This window comes from Xenopus tropicalis, chromosome 3 (genome assembly GCF_000004195.4).
Source record: "Xenopus tropicalis strain Nigerian chromosome 3, UCB_Xtro_10.0, whole genome shotgun sequence".
In the NCBI taxonomy this organism is placed as follows: Eukaryota; Metazoa; Chordata; class Amphibia; order Anura; family Pipidae; genus Xenopus; species Xenopus tropicalis.
The window spans coordinates 102,526,048-102,553,642 of NC_030679.2; the positions used below are offsets into that span (position 1 = coordinate 102,526,048).

General features: G+C 39.4%; 1 long non-coding RNA gene across 1 annotated transcript; it reads left to right on the forward strand.

Moving 5' to 3' along the window:
* Nucleotides 1–37: 37 nt before the first annotated feature.
* On the forward strand, nt 38–6,828 carry LOC116409771. The gene is made up of 2 exons (XR_004222040.1): nt 38–121; nt 6,747–6,828. It is a non-coding gene; the product is annotated as an uncharacterized LOC116409771 (long non-coding RNA).
* Nucleotides 6,829–27,595: the final 20,767 nt, after the last annotated feature.

A 27,595-nucleotide genomic window follows, 5' to 3' on the forward strand; every position in this document is an offset into this window, starting at 1 on the left:
TTCAGCATCTCTCGGCTCCCAAGCACTTCAGGCACAGAGAATATGCCCCAGCCAATCAGCGTGCTCCCAATCTTTCCTGCAAAAGCCCTGTGACCAATCACAGCCTGCCTGTGTGCTGGAGGTAAGTAAAGCAATTTCTGGTTACACTGAGGAGCTTCTCTGCAGTAACGTGTATATATTACATAGGCGTACTGAGGGGGGCAAGAGGGGCACTTCTCCCTCCCCTGGAGTCTCTTCCTTAAACAGGGCAAGAACAAGGTCCTTATAATGGCGCCTAAGAACTCAGTAACTGCTGATTCTCTGCCTCTTTTCTGATAGTACTGCAACTCTCTGCCTTTTTACTGATAGTACTGCAACTCTCTCTGCCTCTTTTCTGATAGTACTGCAACTCTCTGCCTCTTTACTGATGGTACTGCAACTCTCTCTGCCTTTTTACTGATGGTACTGCAACTCTCTCTGCCTCTTTACTGATAGTACTGCAACTCTCTCTGCCTCTTTACTGATAGTACTGCAACTCTCTCTGCCTCTTTACTGATAGTACTGCAACTCTCTCTGCCTCTTTACTGATAGTACTGCAACTCTCTGCCTCTTTACTGATAGTACTGCAACTCTCTCTGCCTCTTTACTGATAGTACTGCAACTCTCTCTGCCTCTTTACTGATAGTACTGCAACTCTCTCTGCCTCTTTACTGATAGTACTGCAACTCTCTGCCTCTTTACTGATAGTACTGCAACTCTCTCTGCCTCTTTACTGATAGTACTGCAACTCTCTCTGCCTCTTTACTGATAGTACTGCAACTCTCTCTGCCTCTTTACTGATAGTACTGCAACTCTCTGCCTTTTTACTGATAGTACTGCAACTCTCTCTGCCTCTTTACTGATAGTACTGCAACTCTCTGCCTTTTTACTGATAGTACTGCAACTCTCTGCCTTTTTACTGATAGTACTGCAACTCACTGCCTTTTTACTGATAGTACTGCAACTCTCTGCCTCTTTACTGATAGTACTGCAACTCTCTCTGCCTCTTTACTGATAGTACTGCAACTCTCTCTGCCTCTTTACTGATAGTACTGCAACTCTCTCTGCCTCTTTACTGATAGTACTGCAACTCTCTCTGCCTCTTTACTGATAGTACTGCAACTCTCTCTGCCTCTTTACTGATAGTACTGCAACTCTCTCTGCCTCTTTACTGATAGTACTGCAACTCTCTCTGCCTCTTTACTGATAGTACTGCAACTCTCTGCCTTTTTACTGATAGTACTGCAACTCTCTCTGCCTTTTTACTGATGGTACTGCAACTCTCTCTGCCTCTTTACTGATAGTACTGCAACTCTCTCTGTCAGGCTTCTGCCTAAAACTTGTTACATGGGGTCTTTCTGAGCCCCCATCTGGTCATATGGTTTTGTGTGTATGAGACTATTTTAGAATATGTCTCTTCTGCAGTTGGGGGGATAGTCTGCTTGTGTGTGTCATTTTTAGGGTAACCAGGTCACTTGAAAATTTAGGGACATGTCTAAAAAATCCAGCTAGCAGGGCTGAACCGGGGGCAGTTTATTTTAAATGCAATCGGTGACAAACTGGGGTAATTTCAGGGTGTGTGGGGTGGGCGGAAAAGGGCCCACTGGGGCTACTTCCTCAGGGGCCCCTGCACCCCACAATAGGCCCATGCAGCAGCCTTCAAGAGTGCGTGTAAGTGAAACTTACCTTCAGCGTGTCAGGGGAGGGAGACCAGCGGCCCAGTCTGACCCTGGGTATTTTAATAATGTTCAGGAGACTATCCACATTTTCGGGAGAGTTAACAGCTCTGCATGGCTTCCTGCGGCTGGTGCAGCAACAGAACCCACCAAATCCCTGGCTATCTTATGTTATAAGTAGTTGAGTGTTGTAGCTGAACAACCTGAGGGACACAGGTGGGACCTTTCAGTAGCAGTGACATCAATGGGTGGGCTGTGGGGAAGATTGTGACAGATCAGTATGGAAAAGGTAAAATATTAGCAGGAACTGGGACAGACTTGGCCTTGTATACACAGACTTAGTCTACAAAAACAAGTTGCTTTTGGTTGATAATTTTGCCCCCCCCCCATCCCCCTGGGCAATTTTCTGCGAACTTCTATATATAATTCTGTTACTGAATTTTCTGTATAAGCAGTGCTTATGGAGCTTTACTGGCCCTAAGTTCCCGTTTTGTGCTCTCTATACTGGCTGTAGGGATAAAATGATTTATCTATTGATAGCTAATGCTTGCTATGCACCTGCAGGCTGTGTAAGATATTAGCAACGCAAACCTGATTTTGTTTCACAGGCCTATAATGCACCACGTGTACATGCTGAATGGAATGAAATAAGAACTCCAGATGGGAAAGAACTGTTCTATTTCTAGTAATCACCATTAATTCATTACTGATCTACTGTTGCATATTGTACAGAAATTTCCACCTGGAAACCAATTTATGTAAGATTTAAAGGAGGACTAAACCCTAAAAATGAATATGGCTAGAAATATCATATTTTAAATGCTGAACTTATTGCACCAGCCTAAAGATTCAGCATCTCTACAGCAGTAATGATAAAGTAAAGTTGCCCCAGCAGTGCTCCATGTGGGATTTTGTTTGAAGTCTCAGTGACACTGCACATGCTCAGTGTGCTCTGAGCGGCTGTTGAGAAGCTAAGATTAGGGATTGTCCCAATTGTCAAGCAGAGAATGAGGTTTGGCTTTTATATATATATATATTTATAAGTTCACCATACAATAAAAAAGACTCTATTTTTTGTACGTAAGACCTGTGAGAGCGGCTTCTTTTCTACTTGAATCTCGTTTCCTGCTTTGATGACTGCACCCAGGCAACTTTAACTTATTTACGTGAGTGCCAGTGGTTTCCAGCTTTTGTTATATATATTTATATATATATATACAGTGTTGGACTGGTGTGTGCGGGGCCCTCCATCGCTGCCACCTCATAAGACTCCCACCGCAGTTGCAAACTTCTCTTAAATTCTGATGCTAATTGTACTGGTTTAACTTTTTAGTGCCTCCAGGTCAATATGCACTTCTGCCATCCCACAGGAAAAATGTAACCACTTTAGAGCCAGTTGCATCTATAAACTTCATAAGATTGAATTTGGACCTAAAGGAATGTTTGGCTGGAGACTGCAGATAGCAGAGACCTAACTGCCATATTTACAGACAGCTAGGTTACTGCACAGGCAAACCTGCCACAGACTTGCAGACTTTTAATCTGAGAATAGTTTTTAATACATATATATTTCCTTGTGGTATTCACAATATTGTTAAACATACATATGTAGTTATAGTTACATAGAGTTGAAAAAAGACCAGAGTCCATCAAGCTCAACCCTTCCAAGTAAACCCAGCACACGCAACCTATAATTACCAATCTATACACTCACATACATAAACTATATATACAACCAGTAATACTAACTGTAGATATTAGTATCACAATAGCCTTGGATATTCTGATTGTTTAAGAAATCATCCAGGCCCCTCTTAAAGGCATTAACAGAATCTGCCATTACCACATCTCTAGGAAGGGCATTCCACAACCTCACTGCCCTCACCGTGAAAACCCCCCTACGCTGCTTCAAATGGAAGCTCCGTTCCTCTAATCTAAAGGGGTGACCTCTGGTGCGTTGATTGTTTTTATGGGAAAAAACAACACCCCCTATCTGCCTATAATCCCCTCTAATGTACTTGTACAGAGTAATCATGTCCCCTCACAAGCGCCTCTTTTCCAGAGAAAACAACCCCAACCTCGACAGTCTAACCTCATAGCTTAAATCTTCCATCCCCTTTACCAGTTTAGTTGCACGTCTCTGCACTCTCTCCAGCTCATTAATATCCTTCTTAAGGACTGGAGCCCAAAACTGCACTGCATACTCAAGGTGAGGCCTTACCAGGGACCTATAAAGAGGCAAAATTATGTTTTCATCCCTTGAGTCAATGCCCTTTTTTTATACAAGACAGCACTTTATTTGCTTTAGTAGCCACAGAATGACTCTGCCTGGAATTAGATAACTTGTTATTTACAAAAAACCCCAGATCCTTCTCCAATAAGGATATCCCCAACAAACTACCATTTAGCAGATAGTTTGCGTTTATATTATTTCTACCAAAATGCATAACTTTGCACTTGTCAACATTGAACCTCATTTTCCAGTTTGCTGCCCAGTTTTCTAATTTTGTCAAATTGCAAAGCAGACAACTCAGCAGCAATAGAAATTACTGGGTGCTATGGGATCCAATAGTGCCCTAGATCTAGTAACCCATAACAGCTAATCAGATGTTTGCTTACAAATACCCAGCTGATTGGCTGTTATGGTATACTGGACTGGTGCAACATTTTTGAATTTTTTTTACTAACTCTAAACTCTGGTTGTAATGGTCACTCGGGCAGCCAAGCCAACCGAACACCCTAGGCAACCCGACCGGTCCCCTAGCCCCTGCAGGCTTTCCCCCTGCATGCACACATGTGAAGAAGCACTTACATGCACAGGGACGTCGCTTGGGGGGGTGCTGAGCTCGATGAATGGTGGGGTACTAGGGGTAGGCAGGAATGGTACCTGCCAAGTAACCCCCATCTTTGTGCCCTTCGTAGGTGCTTTTGCCTATCCCTAGTTTGGCCCTGTGGTCACTAACCCAAGCAAAAATACTGCTTTTTTGGTTGCCAAATTGAAGGGTAAAAATAATATTAATTTATAAGAACAACCAGATAATAGTTTTAATTACAGCCTACTTGATTAGGAAAGGAACTAGTTAAAAACTGCATAAAAATAGAGGAAGATCAGGTGCAAGTTAAACCTTTACCACAAAGACAAATAAGCTGCTTTGTTCTTAAATATGTGAGTTTTCTTCTTCCACCTGTACATTTTACAAAAATAATTGAAACAAAGAACAGATTTATAACTGAGGAGCTATTCATTTCCTCACCACAAGTCTTACCCCTCTTCAGAGGGCGTGTCTAATCTTTTTACCATCAACCTGGTGGATAACAACTGTAAATGCTTAATCATAAGAATAAAACTTATGGCTCCTCTGTAAATTTTACTATGTATTTTTGGAATCAATATCCATTCACTTCTACCCCTTGTTTTCAAATTTTGTATGAAAATGAACCTGAATTTTAGGACAACTTTGTCCTCTGCTCTTCTAAATGCATGTTAATCCCCTTGTCAGGGAGCAGAGCCATTCTAAGCACATTCTCATTCTCTGTGCTAAGGACTCAAAGCAAATTCATTCCGACAGGCAGCAACTAAGTAATGAAAGTACTACAGACCGCAGGATTAGCACTTTTGGACCATGGGTTATATTTTAATAGAGGTGTTAAAAGGTTAGCCAGCTATAATCTGGTAATTCCAATCGTTGTCATTTAAAGTTACTGTGAGAGATAGCTCTACTGAGCATACCGTGCTATGCATGCAATGTGAACTACCAAGGCAATGCAGGTTTTGTTTTTATTTTCCAACTTGCAGTAGACTGTTCACTGTGACTCAAAACTGCAATTATTTAGTATGTTTATTTATAAAGCACTAACACATTTCCAGGGATTGTTCATCATTCACATTATTCCCTGTGTACTCTGGTGGAGCTTTCAATCTAATTTTATTATTAACAAATTACCTGTCTGCTTTGATAATGTATGTATGTATGTATGTATAACTTTATTTATAAAGCACCACAAGGGTACGCAGCGCTGTACAATCTCACAGAATACAAAATTACACACAGGGAGGACAAGTGATATAATAAATAAATACAATAAATACGGTATATATATATATATATATTATAGTATACAGGGAGGAGCACACCCTATAAAAGTCCAAATGCCCTTGGTGCAGGTCAAAAAACAAAAATATAATAGAAAGAGTGCCGCACACATAGGGACTTGATACAAAAGAAAAAGTGGTTTTATTGAAAAAATTCCAACGTTTCGAGCACAATCTGTGCTCTTCCTCAGGGACAACTTTGTCCCTGAGGAAGAGCACAGATTGGGCTCGAAATGTTGGAATTTTTTCACTAAAACCACTTTTTCTTTTGTATCAAGTCCCTATGTGTGCGGCACTCTTTCTATTATATATATATATATATATATATATATATATATATATATATATATAATAAAGTGCCATGTTGTATGAGACAAAGTAGTAAGGAGGTCCCTGCCCCGTAGAGCTTACAATCTAAGTGATAATATTTTTTTTAAATTAAGTTTTGCAGAATTTAATGAAAAGGTGATATTCTGTATTGCTGGACAACTTGCACCTTTAAAGGGCATTATTTGTCTTCAAACGATAAGTGGTTATGTTTTAAGGCTTGTTTCTTTGTCATTAACAAGCTGGCATAGAACCTGACTTCTGCATATGATCCTAGGAGTCAGGGAACTCATTGTGGGCATTGTGTGAAGCAGTCTATGCACTGGGATTGTTTACACTGTTATTAGGTCTCTTGGTTTTTTTGCTCCATGAACCATTGAACAGATGAACAGAAATTGCTTCGGCACATGAGATAGCTGGTAATTTTTCCTAATTTTCAAATGTGATGATATACAGATATCCAACATCAATACATGAAGCAGAAGGTCCTGTCTTTCTGGCCTTTGGAATCGATAGACACAATGGAATACATAGACTAAAGGAAAATGACTCACTGCTCAATAGACTAATTTTAAACTAAGCACTTAATAGTATTTCAGCAACTTCACTGGTTTTATTCTGCTTTCTTGCAGGAAAGGAGCAAATATCTGACTCAAGCTCATGTCTGAGTTAAATCGTTGCACTGCTGTTAAAATAAATACACTCTGAAGCAAAGGTGAGGAGTGAGAAGTTTGTCGGTAATATAAGAAAAAGGCGATGGGGGTGGAAAATGATTAAGTGAAATCCAGCTAAACAGTTACATGCTGCCAGGGGTTTTACCTAAAATGGTATTTCCCTCTTTCATTTATGTCATTTTACAAATGATGTGCTCAGTACATATTTACATTTAAGGGAGTATATTAGCTTAAAATGTCTCTAAATGTTGTAATTGCCTGGTAATAGTCATACCCACAAAGCTCCTTAGCCAATACAGACCACGGGGATCATTTAGAATCACAAATTCTGTAAGCAAACTGCAATTTTGAGTGCGATTGTCATATTTCTTCCTCATAATTCCAGCGTTGTTGCGGTTGCAAGGGGCACAGCGATTGATGCAATAGTGGCTGACACATTAAAATTAGAGCAATTGCACCAAATATTTTCGTCTGGTTAATGTAATTTCCAGTGTTTGGTGTGAGTGATACATGCACTTGTTCTTTAGTCTCAAGTGCACCACATCCATTGATGCAGGATACTGAGGGAACAGCCTGGTCTGGGCAACTGCATTCAATTTGGAACGGACGGCAAGAAGGACAGTGGCACTGAGCGTAACTATACAGAAATGCAAGGAGTGCATGTTAAAGCAAATACCACTTGGGTACTTGGGGTTGTAAATTATATTTAGTTAGGCATAGCAATACACTTAAGCCAACCAAAACACTCTTCTTTTTTAGGGTCTGCATATTGGTCCAATTCTGCCCACATAGGGTCATAGTATTGACAGTATCCCTATATATGTAACCAGAAGTATCTTAAGACATATATGGCCTAATTATAATAAGAGGGCAGACAGAAGTTATCTGTGAACTGGGTAAAAAGCAACTTAGAAAAAACTGCAGTCTTTGGAAAACTTAAAAAGCTCCAGATAGAAGGCACACAAGGAAGATACAATACGGCATAGAAACAAGAGCAACACATTTATAAGGAGTGGACACGACTGGTTCATCCACTTAAATAATCCAGTGGCTGATGGTGCAGAGCTGCAAAACCCGACCTTGTGTTTCCTGGTTTCAGTACATGGCAATGCCATATTGTATTAGCAGGGATGATTGGATACTAGTGTGCCTCTTATGCTACACGGAGGGCAAAAACATGGCTTTACAAGACAGTTTAGCTTCTGTACAGTAAAGTGACAGGTGGGATATGGCACACCAATCATTGAGCATTACTTGCTCTGGCTGGGACTGTCAGTCTTTATCGTCTGTGTCCTTCATATGTAAATAAGGTAGCAAATAGTGGAGCTTTTATGTAAAACAGCTAATGGGATGTTATATTCCTGGAAGAAAATCTCAGTGAAATACATTATAATAAATGTATCACAGTCTGTTACTTTTTCTTTGATTTTAATAAAAAATTTATTGAAATACAGCAAAATTACAGAGTGTGACAAATGAAAAATGCTTGCAGCTATTGTATGCATGCTGTACAAGTCTTGCTTAGTCATTTAAGACTATCAGTTTAGTGACACTTTCTCTGAGAGTTTAAGTCTGTGCATTTGTAAAGGTGTGTGGTTAAAAAAAGATGTTATGCATTACATTTAAAATGTCTGAACTTTCCTATACTGTCTGTAACCACCTATTTGCATTCAAGGATCTGTCTACTGTAACTGTGTTATTATCTCCACATTAACAGTTAAACCTACAGATGTATAAACAGTGTTATAAAAGCCTGAGTGTTAACCTTGCATATACTGCATATACATATATTTTTGTGTAAACACAAGCACACATACCTTAAAGAAAAGATACCCTTTTATTAATTGTTCTCTACATGTTCTGTAACACTACTTTCTTATTCATCAACAAATACTTTAGAAATCATAAAAGCTGATCTTACAAATGTAGCTGTTTTTGCAAGGTCACAAAAAAATGCATATTTTTTCTTTGGTCAACCAAAACAGGACCTGGGGCCAAATATTGTATCACAGACCCATGCAGACTGGTCACGAGAGGGCCTAATCCATGGACCAGTGCAGTATTCTCCTAATAAATTTACAAGCCTTTCCTACCAAATAACTGAGCCCCCACAAATGTTTAATGCTCATAATGTGGCTCCAAACACTAGCCTGCTAAAGTCAGGGCAAACTGCCAATACAACTCTGGGCACTGAGGGAACCCTGGAGCTACTGCCAGCCCAAGTTCCTCCACATCAGTAGGTGCTACTGCACTCGATTCAGAATGAAAGGCAAGAAGGACAGAATGGTGCCGAGCGCAACTATACAGAGGTGGAAGTAGCGCATTTTGACGTACTTTTAATGTATAGGGCTTTATGCACAACTGTGGGGGAATTTGCAGGACCGCAATTGTACTTGTGGCTGTAAATGAGCCCTGCTATGTATTGCACTATTAATTTCAGTGTTGTTTTGAAGAATATAATGAAGCTGCACAACAATACATGTTGAAGTTGTTTTCCCAAGCTTGCCTAAACAAACAAAAGCTGTAAATATGTAACATATATACCAAGTTGGGTCAAAGAAAGTAGTGTCAGATCTCGTGACAATATGCAGCACTTCTTCAAATCCAGTGCCCATTTAAAAAGAAGTATGTAAAACTGCATCATGTTACACTGTATAATTGCTATTGAGTACTTATGTTAGGGGGTGAGAGCGGGGAGAGAAGAGAACTGAGCAGACTCTGGCCAGGGAATGAAGGATTTTTCTGAGAGAGGAAGCCAGATACCCTAAGAACATGTTTCCAAAAAAGGAGACAAGAAATCCAGTGTTTCGTTTGATAGAGGACTCAGTGCAGCGTTTCTCTGAGTACTTATGGTAGTATTTACATAAACCTTTCTGATAAAGCTTACTTAGTTGTTACCTTTCCTTCTCCTTTAAAGTTGTAGATCAAAAGTACCTGGAGGGCTACAGGTAGATCTTTTCTGATTTACTGCGGCATCTGATGGTGGGGCCTTGGATTCCCAGCCTGCACCTTGTGCTGAATCCCTGTGATCCATAACTTGTGGTGGGTAATGGGCAGGATAGGGGACATCTACATTCCTTCCCCTAAATAAAGTGGTGCCGGATGCAAGCAGGCCTGTATTTTGGAAAGCAAATACCTGTGCCTAAGGGCACTTAACATGGAGTCAAGTGCAGTATGTGCCTGTTTTTGCACTATGCATTCTGCCCCATGCTATGTAAATGGCCCCTAAATTCTTTCAAGGAGTTAACATTGTGCTTGTATCTAGAGGATTTGCAGAAGCACACTACATAGTAAATTAAAGAACCTTGCCCACTATTTAGCATTCCCAGCAGACCCCCTTTTGCTACTTTGTATTCAATAAGCACGTTGTCCATTAGCAAGGAAGAAAAAAAATCCATAGCTAAAAAATGCAGAAACAATTTGTAATGAATGCTGAAAATGGTTGTTTCCCAAATGGTGTTTAATACCTTTTCAGCCTCATTCATTATGCAATCAGTTATTTAATTTGGTTCGGTATTTGGGCATTTCTACCACTGGATAATGTTGGAGATCAGTAGTTCTGTGAATAGACCACAGTTTGAGTAGCAGTGATTATTGTGTATGCTATTAATCCAAGTAAAGGTGGCCAGACTTCTTGGGGTCCTTTTCACTGAGTTTGTCTTTACAAAAATACTTTATACATTTAGCAGTAATTAATTTCATTTTTTAAATGACCACTTTCAGTGGCTTAACTACACCAGACCCAGCAGCCACAAGGGAACTAGGGGACAGGGGGCTGTGCCACAGTGTCTGCTGTATGATATTCCCCCTTTCCAGACACTTCTCTGCAAACAAGCACATGGCTGTCAGATATGAGGGGTAGGTGCATGCTAAACCACCATGTAGGTTTTTGCGGGCAACCTGGTCGCTTTTCGTTATGCCACAGATCACCTTGTCACTATTTCTGTGTAATTCCTAGTCACAAATAGTCCAGAATACTTGCATTAATAACCTATGTGCTCTAGCTAACACCCTCAGCTCCAATCTATCCTCCCTTAAGCTTTCTTATGATAATAATTTGCTTGTCAACACCTAGAACCTCACGCAGTCTTCATCTGTTTACTCTGATGGCCCCCTACAACCCCAGAGCAATTGTATTTGTAACCCCTTTTTGCCTGTAACAGGCCATGTCCAGCTAGTTAGGTTAGAGCAAGGGGTACATTGGACTCTCTTTCAAATTATGGGCCTTCACTATGTGGAAGAGTTTACATGGACTGTGTTGTTAAACTACACCTCCACTGCCAAATGTAAAAAAGTGTTGTAAAGAAGATGCCAGGAGTTCTTTTGCAGCAAACTGGAAGTATCAACTTTATTGGCAATGACAAAAGGCAAAAGCAAGGCAGGGTTGATGCTGAAAATGCTGATGGAATAGCAGGCATGTAGATGCATAAGATTTGGCAGCAGAATCTATATGATGCACCACTGCGGAGGACCAGTTTGGGGCAAGTAGATTAATATACTTTGGGTTTCCACCTTAAATGGCCTGGATCCCAACAGCAGACCTGATCAGGGAGATCTAATCTATGCCTGACACTACTGTGGTCTCTTTACTAAGGCTGACTGACTTCTTCCAAATCAGAAATAGTAATTTACTTACTAGACAACAGTTGCAGGTATGCAAATTTTCCCACAGTCAATTGCACTACAAATAAAATAAATTGAGTACAGTTGAATGTATAAATGCAACTGGGTGATTTTTAATGCACTGGCTGCAGCTGCATCTAGCTCATCTCCCCCTGGTGACTGCAATTACGCTTGAAGGTTTGATTATCCAAAACAGGTGTAAGATACCTTACTGGAATTATGGGGAAAACACTACAATGTGGGTAAAAAACACGGTGATTGCTTTGGACTCCTCTAGAACCACAAACCGATTGCTGTTCCTACAGAGAGCAGCTCAGATACAGACATATTGCTCCCTTAGGCTGATGCCACATGTGGCGTTTTTACGCTGCGTATTTTCTCAGCCTAAAAACGCTGCACAAGCCACACAGCCCCTGACTATGGCGTTTTTCAGCCAAGTACTGGTGACGTAGCAAATCCCGTTTCCCATGGTGCTAACAGTGCGAAATAGTAAAAAACGCTGCGTATTTCCTCTAGGTCTGGCAGTTGCCTTTGTGTATACATAGGAATAGCTTGCTGTGCAAATAACGACGTATTTCAGCAAACGCTTGAAAAATCTGTGGTAAGGCGTTTTCTAGCGTATTTCCGCATTGTGTGGTTTACTTCTTTTCAAGTTATTTCTATGGATGATGATATTGTGTGTTTTTCAGCCACCGAGAGAATTAGAAAATACGCAGCATAAAAACGCCACGTGTGGCATCAGCCTTACTTACAAATCTTCTCAGCTTCTCCTGTCCTTTCCACTTGCTTTTTTGATCCCATGCCTTCTTTGTTACTCAAACACTATGCTCTTGTCCTTTCTCCAGTTCTTACTCATATATTCCACTCCTTTCTAGTTTCTGGAACCTTCCTTTCTTCATTGTAACAGGTCTAGAATTATCAGTGTTAGCCTTTCCATTTAAATGCAAATTCTCCATTCCCTTGATATCACAATCAAGCTTCGTCCAGGTTCTTATCTTACCTTTGTAACAGAGCTGTCTCCATCTCTCACGCTAACAAACCCCGTTTCTGAATTAAATGTTGGGGTGCCTCAGGAGTCTGGCATGAACATTAACACTGCTGATTCAGAATGCTGCCTATGGGTATTCATTGACCCGTCCTTTTCATTCTCTGATCATATTAATATCAGTAGAAAACCCTGATGTGTTTTCTCCTTTTATATCACCAAGATTTATTTATGTGCTTATTCAATCAGACCTAAACACTGCCATTACACTCAAACTCCACCCATTTCCACAGAAAATACCCACCCTACCATCAGTCCAGGCCCTACTGCCATGGGGTCCCTTCCAATACTCTCTCCTCTTCCCCCAAGATAATAGCCCAGCCTACACTACTCCAACCTATTGCTAACCAGTCTTCTGGACTCCCACCTTCCCCTATTTTGATCAACCTTAACCTCTGCTGCTAGAATCCTACTATGTCATTTCACACCACCCACAACTATTGCCACCACCAATCTCTCTTATGCTGCTCCTTACCTTTATTATTCCATCCCTGAATTTAGATTATAAGCTTTACAGGACAGGGCCTTCTTCTGTATCTCTTGCCATGTGGCCCTTCCATTTCTAATTGTATATATTTATATTAAATTATTGCAATGTTTGGCCTCCCTATTTGTACTATTACTGTGTTATACAAATATGCTGTGAGTACAAGTAGCGCTATATAAATAAAGATTTCAATACATAAATACACATGTACTCATGCATGATTACATTTACGGAGCTGTAGCTGAACGCAATACAAGCAATAAACATGTATGGATTTCCCCTACTTAAATACTCTCTTGTTCCCTCCCTATCATCTGTCCAAACTATATTCTGACGCACAGAGGAAAAAGAGGCAAATGCTTAATTTCATAATTACTCTGTTTTCTAAAGACAAATGTCAGATTCTGATTTACACATGCTTCTCGGGATCAGCAATTTCTAAAGCACCAAGGTACACAATTAACTTCTCAGGCCAAATGAGAGCCCTGACTGCTATTTAATACTACAGATTAATGCATTAAGCTTCTCATGTCAACAGAGCAGCAGGCGCTGTTAGTCACGGGAGCTCATGGATAGTACAGGAAGGGACACAAGCGTGCACACCTGCATATGTGGCTATATTCATAAATTAGTCTTTTTACCGTTTCATGGAATTTGTGAAACAGGGCTGCAGTATGAACCCATAGGTCTTCCATTAATTCACATATAGCCTTTTAAGGAAATTCCTAAATTTTAAAGTAGTAATAAATGTTTATTAATTGCATCACTCCATTAAGATGTAGCACGGTCTTTACAGAGTCAGAAACATGTGTCTTTAGCATAAGGCCCTGTAACTGGAGACCAATGCCATCAGACACCATAAGGGCTCCTAGCTACTTGTAGATTGTAAGCTCTTTTGGGCAGGGCCCTCTTCACCTCTTGTATCGGTTATTGATTGCTTTATATGTTACTCTGTATGTCCAATGTATGAAACCCACTTATTGTACAGCGCTGCAGAATATGTTGGTGCTATATAAATAAATGTTAATAATAATAATACTAATAATATTATTGTAGGCCAGCCAGTAAAATGACACTTGATGCCAATGTTATAAATAGGGAAGAATAAAAACATATATAGGCCAGTATTTGTTCCGCAATAAGTGGCAACCCTAGAGAGCACCAGCAAACTCACCTGTCATTTGTATGGGGAAAGCGAACACAAAAAAAGTTGTGTTTAAAGCTTGTGATTGCGGGGTTATGTTTACTGACTCTGATTCGGTGATTCACCATAGTGTGGGAGTTCTGCTGAATAAATGTGTAACACCTAAGGAAGGAGGACAGTTGCTAGGAAACATCAGTGATATTGTATTAGAACACCACATATCCTCTCCTTTCTTCTCTGCCCTTCAGTCACAATGCAGATGCTTTTAAAAACCTGTTCATTATTCCAGCAGGTTCGTCCTAAAGAAATGGCAGCTATTCTTGGCACGGTTTTAACCAATATGTTTCACAATACATCGGGGTCAGACTGGGGGGGGTGCAGGGCCCCCGGGGGCCCTGCAGGTGCCCCCACTGGCCACGACCCCCACACCCCCTAACCCCCCGCAGGGTCCCCCGCCCAACATCCTCCCCTGAGCGTGCGTAAGTTTTACGCAGCATGGGAGAAATAGTCGGCCGGGGGTGCGCTGGCAAGGGTCAGGTCTGGGCTTCCAGGGCCCACTAGGACCGGGGCCCACCGGGTTTTTTCCCTGTGTCCCAGTGGCCCAGTCCGACCCTGCAATAGATACCTAATGGTGAATGTCAGTGTTGCACAGAATCACAGAGGCCAAAGAAATGTGGCCCCGCTACAGCACCCAGCTCACAACTTCAATCACAGGGTGCCAGACTCACATATGGGGCTAGTTCTGCAGTCTGAGTTCTACTCCGATATTCTAACATTTTCTATAAACCAACTAGGCCAAAGAAACACCTTTAGTAAAAGCAAACATGTCAATACCACACAGATTTTTTGGGATTTTCCCCTCCATCACGAGTCATCTGCAGTACTCCCTGTAATTTGCACCCCAATTAAAAGATAATGCATGCAATTGAAAGGGCCCCAAATGCATCTGAATTACCCCAGAACCAGGCAGGGCTGGGCAGTGATGGTAGTATGACTGAGATGTGACCAGGGCTATAGTTGGGTCTGGTGTTGCCGTATGAGCCAGACCACTGCACCCCCTGTTGCTGATCAGTGCATGCACCATACAGTCGGCACATGAGGATTGTGTGTTGAGGGGTACCCCCGCTCACCTCAGCTCCCTTAGCAGATGAAGCCTCAACTGCACCCAGGTCTGCACCCCTTCTGGGCCCACCGGATTGGCATCACCAGAGACATAATAGGTTGTGGTTGAGTCATAATGGGCCATGGCCAAGACACACCCAAAATAACAGCTTTTTCTGATATGAGATTTGCCTCAGATATAACCCATATTTGTTATAATTATCAACCTTGTGTTTATTGGAGGTTAATACTTATTTAAAGATGCCTTGTCAGATGAACAAAAACATGTGAATAGATTCTACAAGAGACAATGCAAGGTAAATAAGGCCTCACTTTCGTAAGCAAGTTATAATAAATTACAATTTCTTTTTTTCCTTCTGACAGCAGTGCTGCTACCCTGCAATTAAATGTTAATATCAACAGCACTCTTACAGCTTTTTCTGATTTCTGTCTGAATTCCCAGCTTGAATATTATAGCATAGAAAAGGTTACTCACAACTGTGTGGGTTTCAGGGTTTCTTTTTTTTTGCTTTTGGAATTTATCACAAGCCAATGAATATATATACACAACCCGCTTCTACCATCAGCAACTCCATGCCCAGTTCCAAAACTGGCCTTTAACATTTAAAACAGCAGTAATTGTATTTGGTTATTTTTAATAACAATGGATTATTATACATTAAACATGTTAGGACAGACATTGATTGAACTTGCTTCTCAGTTTGGTTCTCCAAAATGCATATTTAACCCACAGCACTTCAGAGGAATACAAAATGACTCCAGAGCCAAGTGAAGTTGCTGCATAGGAAACAGCAGTAGGGACCATTGTCACATTCTCCTACTGCAAAGATAAACTGCCATATTTCCAGGTCCTGACACTGATGAATAGTTTTGTTTACAGTTCTATGAAGTACCATTGGATATATGGATAACTTTATCTTGTTCAGCACTGACATTATACAGTTCATATCTCTGTATTTGTCATACTGCAGATAGAACTAGCTGGTACCTGCATTACAGTCAGGCATAAATCAGACAGCGCGCCTCTTGGTTAATGCTCTAATAACTGAAATAATTGCATGGGTCAGTGCAAACAATGTTTAATGTAAAACTGTAAAGCTGATGGATTTTCAGACATTTTTAAAAGTAATTTTGTACTCAAAGTCTAAACGTTTGTGGAGAAAGTATCAATATCCTGTAAATTATATCCTTATAAACGGTGCTAAATATATCCTTATATTTTACTATAGTGGGTAAATGATTCCCTGTGTACTTTAGGGTCATATCAGGACATATCGAATTCTACAGTAATAAACTAAGTTTAGGGCAGTGGTTCTGAAACTGTCAGGCTGGCTTCCCTGGGTGGCAGGTTTAGACTGGGATTCAAAATAGGTCCTGACATTTCAAGTACCCAAGGCCCAAACAGCCCCCCACAGGCCCAATAAATAGTGGCATCCTACAGCAGCCCCTCTGGCATCTGGCAGAATTTAGATTAGCTTGGGGTGGTGGCTCAGTCTGAAGGCCTGTTATGATGAGATCTAGGAAAAATACATTGAAAGTCCAAATTTGAGGGTCAAATTTGAGTGAAAATGTATTTGATCAACTTGGAAATAAAGCTGGATGACTAATATAGGAATGTTTTCTACAACCATAACCTGCCTAAAGGGGTCCTGACTAGAGACTGGACCTCCAAGGGGGTCTTAAAGAATGAATCTGCTAACCAATGGGACTAAATTGATTCCTAAATATTGCTAAAGACTATAACAGTGGCCATACAGTCATTTTTGATCTGAATATAGAGCATTTTCTCATATAATAAAGTAACTACTATGTGCTATTGTAGTATGCCTGGGAATAAGCTCCCCTTTCTCTGGACCCCCTGTGCAACAGTGGGGTTTACTGTATATGTATTTACGGCACAGTATGAAGCCACCCATCTGCCAGTTTGAGCCAGGATTCTGTGTATGCAACACCAAACCAAATCAAGTATTAATGGAATACACAATGTACACCCTTGTTCAACATGAGCTCAATTAAAAGAGTTTGTGGTAAATAAGCTTGGTTTTCTGTTGTTTTTATTACATTTTATTTGGGAAGGAAGATGATGACAAGGATCTTCTGCAGAAATCCCCTGTGCAGATGCAGTTTTTGGTAAACAGGAGAACTGGCCCAGCACCCTTTTATTTAAGTATTAACTAAAATTTTCACTTTAGCTCTTCTTGATTCTGCAAATTCACGGTTTGTGCAGGAGAAGCTAGTAATACAAAGTACCAGTATAAAATCATATTCATAAGTCAAAGCGGAATAAGATTTTATGATGTAATGTTGAGATGTTTGTGATATGATTGTTTGTGAGATGTTTGTATTAATAATCTTTTGCCACAAGTTACCAGCTGTTATTTTAACTTTTGTGTTTGGTTTAAATTGATAGTAAAATTGTGCTGCAATGTAGTTTGTATTAGTTTTGTAGAAGTAATTGTATTGAGCCATTGAGGAGATGGGGCATAATAAGGTTGTGTGTATATTCATTTAATGAAATGGAAACTGGACGTCACAGTAGAGCCCATTGGACACCACTCTCCTTTAAAATAATAACAAGCTATAACCAATATACATTTAAATGTATGCATTAAATAAAGTTTTTGCAAAAATGCCTAACTTTACAAAGATCTAATGACACATTTACAGCGTATGGACAATGTGTAAATATGGGTTCAATGCTTATTGTACTACAATTAAATTGCTTGCTGTACCTTGTGATGCACCTCTTGGCTTCTAGAATGGCGCACTGCTTTTTGTATGTGGTGCTGCCTGTGTTCAGCAAGATGCAAGATGGGCAGCACATGGGTGTACTCTGGAAAAACCTGCTTACATACCCTCCAGATTGACTATGGCCAATGATATGTACAGGGCTCCACTACACCTGACAATACTGTGCTTTGTGCAATAGAATGAAGTGAAAAACAATACATTTTTATTGAGCCTTACTAGCTTAACTTTGCTATAATCTGATATTTCCAATGCATGTGAAAAACGATGCAGATCTACCCCCAATCACAGACTGGGTGTCAGGAACAATGGGAAGAAAACTAATATTTATATATATATAATATAATATTTGTGAGTCCTGTAAGAGCTGTACTGAAGCAATGATGCAGCAGCAACATGAAAACAATGACGCTAGACAGGGTTGATTCTTAAGAATGCATTGGATACTCCTAACTGATGGTCGGTAGTCGATGTGAAACAGAGTCTCTACATGGTACCAGAACAGAGAAACAGAAATAAAGGGATGCAGGTTTTACCGTTATTTACCCATCTATCCATATTATACTGTATATAAATAGACTGATATATAATGGACATTCTGGGGTGCAGAGCAGATAGATTGATCATTGGATTGATGAATAACCTGCCTAGAACTAAAGCAAAGGAGACAGAGACACTGAGAAGCTCCCTCTTGGGGGTTATTACTTGTAATTGCTTGTAATTCCTGTCAGAATGAACCACATATAGTACCTAGTCACTTTAAAGCAATTAGTGCTATCTGCTAAGGTGGCAGCAGGACTGGGAAGTGCTAGAACTTTACCCAGTTCAGTATTGCCAGACAAATCAGAGAATGGAAGACATTAGGGCTCATTTATGTTCGCAAGCACAGTGGGCAACTTGCACTTTTCCCTGATGTGAATTGTGTATAACACCACTTTTATTAAAGCTACTTGGGTCAAAATGTACACCTTGCACTAAACATGTGAGGGGGAGGGGCAGTGCATTGTGGGAAAAAAAACAAGCCAATTGTGAAAGTGCACTTTCCTCACTGCACTTGTGGGTGTAAATAAGTCCTATTATCTCATAGCCTCTGGGGTTGTACAAGTGTACAAATACAGCCTAAATTTTAAAATAATGTTGTTGCCACTCTGCTAGAAGCTAGAAGCTGTTATTTAACTAAAAATTCCTAAAAAAAAGTTAGATCTTTCACTAGGAAATAACTTGGTAATAGTATATTAAATATTAAAATAATATATTAGAAGTAAAAAATCAAGAGAGAGAACAGATGCATTTTGTGTTGTCCTATTTTTAATGATTATTGCAATGTATTTTCATTTCAGACTGAAACAACATTGTTTATTTATATAGCAAACCAAAAAAAAAAAAAAAGGCTTTATACATGTTAGAAAGAAGTGCCCACAAGGTAACAATAGCTAATAACATCTGAAATAATCTCAATGGGAATTGATTGCATCCTGGGCTGTTATCAACCAGGGTCCTTATTAAAATATACCCTGTAGTTATACTTGTAGGTAAACGGTAGGTACTGTTTAACTTCCACTTATTGTACTACTAGCTAAACTGCACAGTACATAATCAAAACCACCAGCCATTCAGCTGCACTGGACTCAAGCTAATTGCAGATTGGTTGCTACAGGGAACTAGGCTGGATTTAATTTGTACCATATTAGCCAGTATATATTTACCGTATATACTTGAGTATAAGCCGATCTGAATATAAGCCGAGGTACTTAATTTTACCTAAAAAACTGGGAAAACATATTGACTCGAGTATAAGCCTAGGGTGGGAAATGCAGCAGCTACTGCTAAGTTTCAATGATCAAAATATGGTTTTAAATATTTCAAAGAAAAACAGTAAGTTAGCTCTGTAAGTGGAGAAGAGGGTCAACAAAAACAATATGGTAACAACAATGATACCTTAAGAGTACTACCCCCTTAGCTCAATCCTTCAAAACTATGTATAGTTTATATAGAATATAAAGTGCAATGTCTAGTGCAGAATGGGACAGGCGAGGATGGTAGATGAAGATGAATTTGGGAGCAGGCCAGGGCACAGGAGGGTCTGGTTGCGGGTGGCCTAATTTGCACACAAAGGACAGAGGGTGCTAGTCTGGAGGGACCCATGGCAACCGACTCGAGTATAAGCCGAGGGTGACTTTTTCAGCACAATTTGTAAGTAGGCTTATTTGAGTATATACAGTAGTTAGGAATTCTTAGAGATCAGTAGCAAGTAATTGGAGAGATGGACACTGTACATTTAAGTATATTTAAGTAAAACTAATAGGAAATATTATAGCACTTGCCATCCTTGTGCATACATACAAATTGTCATAGAAAGAGTGGTGTGCACCCTCAGTTTACTATTCTACGTACTTCACTGCCTAATAAAGTTGAGGAGTTTGTGTTATATTGCACTTTTATTGTTATTCACCTAATAAAGGGTGGTCTATAAGCCCCTAAAATTGTATCTTCTACACAAAAGTCTCAGTTAATGAATAGGGCTTACCTTGTAACTACCAGTGGCTTTGAAATTCTTTTGCTGTTTTTCCATCATTTTTAAAAAAAAACAAAAAAAAAGCTCTTACCACAGGTCCATTTTGAGTGTAGTTTTATTCAGGGGGTTGTAGACCGACTTATCTTCCATTAGATTTAGGAATATGTGCATAATCTGGTTATAAATGTACTAAATATGCATTATACATTTTTTATATAACATGGAATGTTCATATAATGATTACAAGGCAAAATCTGCAAGGGGCAACTCTGCATGAGAAGCCTAATGAACTGCAGTCACGCTGTTTAGCAGTACTTGGCACAAAATAGTACTGCCACCTTCCGACACACAGCTTGCAGGTGTGATACACAATCATGCTCTGCTGCTTTGCTGGATGGAAAGATGTGGGAGCTGGAGCTGGTGCAGTGTATAATAGAAATGATCTGAGATTGTGGATGAATCTAAAATAAAGGCACATTTTGCCAGCAGTAAATTCTAGAGGCTGAAATGCTCCTTACTATCAGTACAAAATCACACAATTCTTTCTTTGTTGTACATCACCAGCAGTAATTTTGATGAGTGATACTGGGAAAATATCTTTCCTTTTGGAAATGGAGGGCTGTCCAACTGGAGGCTCGCAGGCTGGTCTTGGCTCTCCAAAGGATTTTTATGGCCCCCACCTCTTATAAAAGACTCCACGGACATAATTTTTTAAATCAGGCCCTTGAACATGCTCTATGGGAAACAATTGTCCCATTACATATAATACATTGCACAGTACTGATAGTGTGATCAGTCCTATTGCTATGACTCATTTGCTTAAGGCTGCTCATATGCATGCAAATGCAATTATAATGCATGTGAGAGAGGATACTGTCATATGACTACTAAACCATCCAACATGTGCCCAGTGAAGGATAATGTATATCTGTAATCAATCCAATACGAATATGCAAGCAAAGGTGAACACTGGACTCCAAAATAATGAGCCCTATTAGGATTAGGTATGTTATGTGTGACATTTACTGCTTTACTCTATAAATGTCACTGTGTCGTTGTGTGCCACCTTACATTGGCTTAATGTAATTCCCCATACATGTTTTGTTATACGATGACATATTTATTGTATTAACTAACACAAGAAAAACATAGAATACAACATTGACTACTTTCAACAGTGCAATATCCATAAGCTGCAGACTAGAGGGGGCAGTAGTCATCCCTATTCCATGTCCTAAAATTTGTTCACACACACACAAATTATGTTATCTTGCATAAGGTGCAAAGTACAGCAATACTGGATGTAAGTGCTTATTGAATAAATACTAAAGGGTGTGATTTTGTGCACCCTAAACCCTAGAGCAATTCAGTGACTATTCTGAGCTTTCTACCTAAGCACATTAGTTTGGTGGAAGCCATTTTTTGTCAGCACAATTAGGTCTGTAAAGAATGGGTATGCCAAAATGGGTGTAAAAAGAGCCCTGACTTCAACCAAAGTGAAAAACCTAAATTGGAACTGTGATTTAGACTGGGAGTCAGACCTATTAAGCAAATCCCACCAACAATGCTCCAAAATCTAGTAACAAAAACTTCCCACAAGATGCCAGATTATACTGATAAGTTTTAGTAACAACAGGTTTACACTTAGGGGCTGATTTACTTACCCACGAACGGGTCGAATGGAGTCCGATTGCGTTTTTTTCGTAATGATCGGTACTTTGCGATTTTTTCGTATGTTTTCGGATCGGATCGGATTCTTTGCGAATTTTTCGGATCCAATACGATTTTTGCGTAAAAACGCGAGTTTTCCTATCCATTACGAAAGTTGCGTAAAAAGTTGCGCATTTTGCGTAGCGTTAAAACTTACGCGAAAAGTTGCGCATTTTTCGTGGCGTTAAAACTTAACGCTACGAAAAATGCGCAACTTTTCGCGTAAGTTTTAACGCTACGCAAAATGCGCAACTTTTTACGCAACTTTCGTAATGGATACGAAAAACTCGCGTTTTTACGCAAAAATCGTATTGGTAACGAAAAATTCGTACAGAATCCGAAAAAATCGCAAAACATACGAAAAAGTCGCAAAATGTTCGTTTTCAAGTCGGAATTTTTCCAATTCGGGTCGGATTCGTGGGTTAGTAAATCAGCCCCTTAGTGCCTGTGGTTAGATTTGTTGAATCTGGTACAATGACTGTTGCAATGAGAGTTGCAATTTTTTTAAACTGCTTTGCACAACTTGTTTCTGTATATATTTAGAAATAGGTTTAATTGTTTTGAAATGTGAAAAAAGTGTACAGGTAGAAGTGCAAAATGCTTGGGACCTGGGGTTTTCTGGAAAAGAGATATTTTTCTAATGTATATAATTTAAACAATAAATAAACTCAATATGAATACTCCAATATGGAGTCATACAGCTAGGTTACTCTAAAGTACAAGGTATTGTTTTATTATTATTATAGAAAAAAGTAAATCATTTTACAAAATTTCAATTAAAAATGGACTATAAGAGATATCCCTTTCCATAATTGGAGATTTCTGGATAATGGATCCTGGATATCTAAGTGACCTAGGAAACGTTTAATTACATACTTCAGATTAACTTTTTATTGAGCTGTCTCTTTGCCTTTCCCACGTTTTGGGATATACTTTCTTCCTATGTGAATGTATTTCAATTTTATAAAGCTACATGTCTATTTTTTCTTTCCATCTAGCAGTTCACATAAGGCTGCAAAAGTTGCACAGTGAACACTATTTTAAGACTGGAATAAAAACAGACTCTAAAATGGTTTTTCCCTGTAGTAGGCTGGGATTGTTGCACTGCTAACACTTGGCTTTATGGAGGAACATCATTCGAAATAAGATCAATCTAAATATGGAAACATTTGTGAGCCGAGGGTTGGGCTGTGTGTGTTGTCTCATTTGCAGTTAATTAAAGTGTTTGGCCTCTATATGTAAAGCCTTGATTAATTTTAATTTTTTTAAGCACTTGTGTCCATGATGACAACAGACTGCTGGGCTTTATTGTAACCACTAAGTAAGCCATATTCAACACTACAGTATAGCTTGCGCAGCTAATAATCACAGGAAGTTTAGAGATACATTTTGCTTTCCAAGGCTTTTCATGACATTGAGGGCTACAAATTTTAGTTAAATGGACACAACACAAAATGTCCTCATAAATTTATCCACAGAGAGAGAGAGAGACAAGGTGGGGCTAATGACTGTTTACATTTTATCACAAAATCACACTTTTATATAATAATTTCATATTTAAAGCAGCTAGGAAAGTAACTGAAATCTAGCAGGAGAATGTTAACAATATTTATACATAAGAAATACAAATTTATGGCAAAACCAAACAACAGCATGTGGCATATTTACTATATTTCTATTGCTCTGGTTGTTTTGTTAATAAATTGATTTAAATTCATTAGGAATAAAAGCAGTGGGTGTGGTATTCAACATGCATGTGAATCTCAGTCCCAAAGGATTCTGGTTATAGAATCTGGCAGAGCTTTTAACTTTTAAGCAAGTCTACATGTTTTGTTTTTTTTTACCTATACGAATCTGAATATTACCAACTGAAGCACACGTTTTGTAAATTGGGTAGCTAGGGCTGCATACTTGGCAGAGAGAGAGATTGACTGGAGTGTTTTGCCCAATATACACTTACACTCAGGCAACAATAGGAGGACTGATGCATTTGGAAAAGGCTTATAGACATGCAAAGGTGAAACAACACCAGTAAATAGTGGGTTAACTGTAAGAAAGTGAAAAGAAAAAAAATTACATACAGGGAATTCAACAGATAACATCAATGACTGTTCTCTATTTAGTTTTTTTACCAAATTCTGAGATGATCCCTGCTTTATTCTGCAGCTTAAGCTACACTGTGCCTGCAACATTCACATATTAAGTATGTGTTTGTAAGACAGCAATATATTCTTGCCTCTTGCTGAGATAATTGTCAGCACAGTATGCTTTATTTGCACTTTGCTGGGAGACAATACCAGGCCTTTTCTTGTTGCAGCTTGCCTCCTAAATAACTGCAGGGAAAATCATCTTAGCCTAAAACCTGCTTTTAAAATTAGATAGAAATAAACTCAAGGAATAAGTAAAATATACATTGGATTATGCTGGACCCAGTACCATTAAACCTACAATCAAAGAAGCAGTTTCAGGATCAATAAATCAATGACTGGATGAGGAGATGATCTTGCAATGTTTTCAGTTCCTTGAGTCTAGGGTTTATTTAGTGTAGTTCCAAATCTAGATTCCCAGTAGTTTCTTGTAGGCTGTGTGTATGTGTGTATGTATATCTTTATTTATAAAGCACTACTTATGTACGACATTGGCAAGAGCCAGACAATCAGCTTGGTGCCAACTATTCATATTTTTAAGCAAAGACAATACTAATCAATATTTTTTTATGTAAATAAATATATCTAAAATATTTAAGGGCATAATAAAGCTTTTTTATACACATTACACTCTGTGATGATGACTTTAGGACATCTATACACGTTATAGTAATGAGATCCATTCAAGTCATAACAGATTCAAATCTCACTTGAAGGCATAAATGCATGAATCAGGAACATGGTTTTAAGGTTGCTAAGAAACATTATCCCAGTTTATTTCTATATACCAACTGCAACTTTGTTGTGATTATAAATGAGAAGAATTAGAGGAATGAAAAATTAAAATGAGAAAGAGGAATAAGAACCCTGTACTGTAAAGACTTTCAATGCTAACAGTTATAAGGAGAAACACTATGTAATGTCACCCCAATCTGCTGATGTAAAACAGCATTAAGATGGCCACAAGTGGGCTGATTTGGCCATATAATCTCATTTCTGAGAAATTTTTGACCATCTGTCTCTGTGCAGTGCTGCTGAACAAGTTATTTAGACAACTGGCCAAAACATAGATCCAAGCCAACTAATAAGGTCTTCAGCAGCAAGGTACATATTCCAACAAGCTATTTGCCTATAAATATACAGCCATTAAATTTACATGTTTTTAAAAGTGATTAGTCAGTGGCCACAATTCTGTACCAATCTAAACATGATACTCATGAGAATATCCCACCCTTAAAATGATGGCTCCTCAAAAAGGATGATGCCAGCATCAGATATCCGTATGGCAGCTAGCTAGCACAAGGATTTAAATGTCAAGGAAAAAGGGTAAGAATTGCTTATAGCCTTATCCACAGTTGAGGAGTAGAAGTACTTGGTGCTGCACAGTAAGAAAAGAACAACAACAACAAAAATAATGAATATAATAGTGTGTGGAAAAAATACAAAATTTTCTGCTTTAAAGGACAATGAAAGGTTAATATAAATTAAAAGTAAGTCTAAAGGCATTCTATTTAAGTACTTACTGCATATCTAAATTCCCAGATCCCTGCTTGCTTCTCTGAGATATGGTGCTGGCAGCCTACAGCAGTGTGAAGACTACAGTGACATCACTGAAATCTCTCTCCCCTTCCTGTAGGTGCCAGCGGCAGCCTTCCTATTCTCTGAGCATGTGCGTAACTTGATCCTGTCTGCTGTTCTGAGCTACACATACCCACCAGCCAATCAGAAGCGGATCTGGCAGAGGGGAGGGGGGGGGAGGGAATGAAACACATGTGCAGTATGAAGCAAGGAGGGAAAGGAAGGGAGAATACCTTTTTAGAGATGGCTGCCTGTTCTAGAAAATGTGAAGTAAGTGTGACTGAGTAAATATTTGATTAGGTGAGCCAAAAGTGTGGCGTTTTTACTAAACAATAGGAGGACTATTGGGCAGTATGCTTTTTAAATTTTGACTTGCATTCTCCTTTAATGGAAAGCATTTGGAACACAATGGCAGTTACATAATAAAAGGGAATAGATTTTCCCAGGTGCAGTAACTTATAGTAACCAATCAGCAGGTTGAATTTACTGGTCACCTGTCTAGAAGCAAACATCTTATTGGTTGCTATAGGTTACTGCTTCTGGGCAAACTAACTGTCTTTTATGACATATAGGGGAGTGGCTTCCAACAGAGTGAGTTCCCAGGATATGTAAATTTAATAGCCCCACATGGCAGAAAGAATAAACTAAACAACATTTTTTTGAAAATTGTCTGTAGAGGTGGAAAAATGAAGGAAAATTGATCTGTGAATAAGTTGGCACAAATACAACATTTTCATATGACATTTTTACAAGATTTTTCTTTACCAGCATTTTTGTGAATTCTCCCCATGGTATCCAAATTGAAGAGTACACACAGGAAGTGTATATATAATAATCAGGATATGACATCAGTATTCACATCTTGGCAACCTCCAAGCTTCAACATGTTACCTGACAGCTAATGTCAAAAAGAAAACCATAAAACAGTAAAATTAATACAATAAATTTTTGTTCAGCCCCCCCAAGGTGGTTTATCGACCAGACCTCACCCATGCTGAATAGCTGATCTCTATCACCGCCCTCCAGGGACAGGCCAAGCCGACCGGGCGCCCTAGGCGACCGATGCGATGGGTCATTGCCCCCACCACTAATGACAAGCGCAATGCCAAAGAAGGAGGACTAGGGGTAGGCAGGAGAGGCTCCTGCCTGGCGCCCCCTAATCAATGCGCCCTAGGCAGCTGCCTCTTCTGCCTACCCCTAGTTCCGGCCCTGCCGCCCTCCTCCTTGGGTAAAAGGACCATCTTCAGAACCATAAACCACAACTGATTCTCACTATGTTCATAATCAATAAAGTGCCTAGAAACTGGTAACTACATGTTACCCTTCCTGGTTGTAGATCGATACCGGGAGATACACGTCTTGTTTTGTAATATGGTCTCCCCTATGTGTAGTACATATATATGTGGTTTGTCCCTGAAGAAGAACACATTTAGGGGCAGATTTACCAAAGCACCAATTCGAATCCCGAATGGCAAAAATTCGGATTAGAATGAAAATTTTGCCATCTTTCCGTCACTGTCGCAACTTTTTCGTGACTTTTTTTGTCACCGCTGCGACTTTATTGTATTTTGCATGACTATTTAATCACTGTCGTCATTTTTTCGTATTGAGCGATTGTAAACGGCGGAAAAACTAATCCAATTTTTTTGTGACGGCAACGAAAAAGTCGCGAAAGATATACGAAAAAG